Consider the following 4735-nt stretch of genomic DNA (forward strand, 5'->3'; position numbering starts at 1 on the left):
AAGAAATAGACCAGAAGGGGAAAAAAAAACATGAAAAAATAAAGTGAAAATAGAGTGCTTCCATCTGCATTCAGACATTAGTTTTTTGTCTAGATGTGGATAGCATTTTCCATTGTGAATCCTCTGGAATTGTCTCAGATAATGATATTGCTGAGAAGAGCTAAGTATTAATAGTTGATCATTGTACAATCTTGCTGTAACTGTGTACAATGTTCTTCTGGCTCTGCTCATTTCACTTTGCATCAGTTCATGTAAGTCTTTCCAGGATACTGCTCATCTTTTAGTAAAAAATGAAAAGAACAGGTAGAGCAAGATAGAGATTAGGAAGATAAAAGGTCAAGAAAAAGATAGCCTGAGAGCAACAGAAATTAAATAATGGTGCATGGAACATGAAAGGCAGGAAGCAGACAATCAGCAGCTCACATGAAGGCGAATGGTTTAGATTCTCCCCAAAGACTTTTCCATCTACACAAGCAGTGATACCCACATACTTTGCTCTTCATCTTTGAGTAGATAAAAGTGGAAATTGGACATAGCAGATAAAAACAGGACATTTTTCTTTACCTGGCTCCCCGGTGTATCCATGGGAATCTTTTACCACACCATTATTTGGAAATATATATGTATATAGACTATATAAATATAATTTATAAAACGTTAGGGTGGATATAGATAAATTTAAGCTAAAATTCCAAACCTGTCATTATACAAAGGAAAACAACAAACACTGACTTTTTTTCTGGAGAGCATAAGCAACATGAAGTCTTTGAAATTGTTATACAAAGTGTTCCGGTGTTTCAAAGGGGCAAGGATGACCCCATGCTTATTGATCTCCAATCCTTGCATCTTGCTAGGTACAGAGCTTTGCAAACATTATAGTGATAGAGAAATGCTAGTATTGTTGTTAATATTTATTAGTAAATAATAACACTTAAGGAGGATGCTAGGGCCTTGGCAAGAATCAAGAAACCTGGAATTACTCTTTAGTACCCTAAAGAAGACCCATAGCCAGAGTGCATTAATCATACATTGCTAAGCTTTTGTGCATAGCTTTGAGAAATTGGGTGGTAACTGAAACCAGTTGTGGTTAATTTTATTCACCTACATTGAACCCCAATTCCATGTGAATTCAAAATTGAATGGATGTGAGCTCAGGACAGTGTTCACATCTCTGTTTGATGGTCCACAACATGAAGAAAAATACAGATAAACAGACAGACCCTGGATCCCAAGGACTTGCCCTCCCTCATATCAGAAAACTGCACAGGTTGGGCCAGGGCCAACAGCAGATGGCTCAAATATCATCTTTCCCTTGGCTGGCAGAATTGTACACATAAAGTTATCTCTCTCAAAGTTCTGTTTATTATGATATAAACAGAATAATGATTAATTCGATCAACCCAAATTTGCTTTTCTTTTCATTTAATTCATTATTTAATGAAATGACACAGAATATTAATTGTGTTCTCTGAGAAAAAGAGCTTCTAGTAGATGGATCCCAGAAAATGAGGAGGTCTTTATATCATCCTTGCTATTCTGATTCACCACTGAAAAGGGAGTGAGAGAAGGGAAAAGCTATCCATAGCCTCACCCAAAGTCCCCTCTTAAGCTTGAGAGAATAAAGTGGAAAAATGTTTTTCCTGAGGTTTCTTCTTCCCCTCCTAAACGAAGCAATATTGTACAGTGCAAAGAATGCTAGCTCTATAGGATTCAGAAGACCTGTGTTCAAAACATTACTTTTGCCTTGGTATTGTTTGTCTTTGGAGAAGTCACTTTACTTTCTTGGGTTATAAAATGGGATATTTGAGCTCAATGGCCTCTGAGGTCTCTTTTCTCTCTCTCTCTATATATATGATTTCATGAAATTAAATCATAGGATTTAGATGTGGGGTGGACGTTATGGATCAAGGAAAACAAATCCTTCATTTCCCTGAGGCCCAGAGTAGAGTAATTTTTTTGTCTTCAGATAGATATTAAATCAGTTGGAATTTGAACAGATGATTTCTGACTCCAAATCTCATACTTTTTCAAATATAACACGCTCATTATCCTTGTACCAATCAATCCTTAAAATCTGGTTAACTGGATTGGTATGTAGCAGGAGACTTTTATTTTTTAAAAAAATCCATTTCTTTTGGTGGCTTAGGAATTAGATTAGGATTAGAGTGCCTGTTTCCATTCAGGAAGATGTAAGTTCAAATCCTATCTTTCCTGCTTACAGGCTATGTATGTGATCTTGGTTCATTTACTTCACATTACTAAACTTCAATTTATGGGTCTTTGAAAAGGGTACATTATGACTTACTTTACAGGGTGCATACCAGGATCAATGGAGATAATGTATATAAAGTGCTTTTCAAAAGTTATATATAATAATGCTTTATTATATAGTTTCTTGTTCTTCAACTAAATGTATTTTCCCTTTATTTCCTCTATTTCCTCCCCTATATTTACTTGTATATATATATATATATATATATATTTTAACTAATAATATTGTTATCATCATTCTTCTCCTCTTCTTTCTCTTCCTCCTCTTCTTCTTGGTCCTTCTGATGTGACTTTGTGTCTCTAGTACCTAGCAAAGTGCCCCATAAAAAGTAGACACAAGGCTTGTTGGTATATTTGTTGGTTGGTGTCTGCTGATGAAAATGAATGACAGCCTTCAGGACATATGCATTAGCACCTTTTGTTTTTCCCATTGGTCATGAGTTCAATGATGATTCTATGCAAAATGCTATCAATTCAACCGCAGTTTCTACCCTGAACTTTAGTCCTAGATCTTGATTGCCTTTTGGAATTTCAAACTGGATTATCTTTCCCTAAATATCTCCTTTCCAATCTCTCTCTTGCTGGATACCATCATCCCACCCCAGTCACCCAGTTTCTTAGTTTTGGTTCATATTCCATTCTTTTCTCTCACTTAATGTCACTTTTCCAATCTGCTGCCAAATCTGATTCTTTCTACTTTATGGTATGTTGTTTGTATCTTCTTCTCTTCACTCATATGGTCATCACCCTCTTTCAATCACTAATCACATCTCACAATTGGTGTCTCATTGGTCTCCCTGCCTTGTCACTTCCCATTCCAATTAATCTTCAACTCTGAAGTCAGTTAGAAGTCTTTTCTTTTTCCAATTGAACAAACTTGTAATATCACTGGTGTAGAGCAAGCTTTCTCTTCCAAAGAAGGCTGTGACCCTGGGCAAGTTACAAATTATTGGCTCCCCAAGGATGAATATAATTATGATTTTTTCATAAAACTACAAAATTATAAATTGCAAAGAATATCAATTGATATTTTTAAGTAAATTAATTTCCATTGTGACATAAGGGTCACAGGATAAGAGGATTTAAGAGATAACGGTTACGAAATCTACTTGAATATTTTTATTGTCCAGATGAGAAAATTGAGGGAAGGGGACTTCTTTGAGGTTAAAGCAAGTAGGAGTTTGGGAAACAAATCACAAGCATGACATAGGAAAAAAAGATATAGTGGCTATGGAAGTGGCTATCTGAACATCAGCTAGATACAATCCTCCAAAATGTGGAGCATCTAACCTAGTCTTGGTTCTCAACAAGAATAAGGAACTTATTGCTAAAGTAAAATTCTGCCAGGACCCCTTCTAGAGTAAAATCCTTGGATTCATTTTTGATTCTTCCTTTTCACTAACTTTCCCCATATGGTCAAGTATCATGCTAATTCTTCAGAATATCTCTAGATTTTTATCTCTCATACTTAGTCACATTCTTACCAATGTAATCTCTCTTTCTCTTTGCCCTTTGAAGTCTGTTCCTTTTGTTGTAAGGATATTGCTAGTGAGACCATTAATCATTTTAAGTGGAGTTTTAATTGCTGGCCCTGCTGGGGTGAATTCAACCCAAATCAGGCAGCCTCTAGATGCATACTCTCAGAGGTTTATAGACAAAAGCCACAACATAATAGGAAGGAGAAATCACAACTCAAAAGGTAGCAATCAGTTTTTTGCCTAACGAACGACCTCACAGTTACACAAACAGTAAAAATCCCCTAATTGGTTCCTAGGTAAGGGTGAGGGGCTGTGTTGTTCTGCTTGGTGGTTTTTTGTGGCGGGCTTGGACAGGTCTGACTTGGCGGGCCTTTCTGGCGAGCTAGGTCTGTTTTGTTGGTGAGTTTCCTAGGGGACCAGGAGTACAGGTGTTAGACTGGTTAGCTTGATAGGGAAGGGGACTGGTTGTTACCACACTTTAAGGACCACCTGAGTTCACATATCTCCTCAATGACATTTTGATCTCTCCCCACCTTCTAACGGAAAGTAATCTCTCATTGTTGGGATTGTTCTTTTGCCCTAATCTATTTTTATACATTACTATACATTATTTATACATTATACAGTAAACACTAGCTTTTCTACTTAGATTTTTTACTTAGTGACTACACTACAAAATTATAGGAAACATGAAAAGTATAAGAGGGAAGGAACAGGAGCCAAATAACATAGAAGAGATGGTAGTGGGTCTAAGTCGTGGAGCCAACCAGGAATGGAAACCCAGGATGGATTAAAATATTGGACTGCTAGCTGAAGAGAATGTGAACCAGCAAATTATGGAAAAATCACCAGAAAAGGCATTTTGTAAAAATGTTCACATAAACAGTTCATTTGTGCTCCTACAGTTCCTAGTACCCACCCACTGGGGACAGATAGATAGATAGATAGATAGATAGATAGATAGATAGATAGATAGATAGATAGAT

Source organism: Petaurus breviceps, unplaced genomic scaffold, assembly GCF_028583685.1.
Source record: "Petaurus breviceps papuanus isolate PSGF00001 unplaced genomic scaffold, PetGlider_PUasm1.0 76, whole genome shotgun sequence".
Lineage (NCBI taxonomy): Eukaryota > Metazoa > Chordata > Mammalia > Diprotodontia > Petauridae > Petaurus > Petaurus breviceps.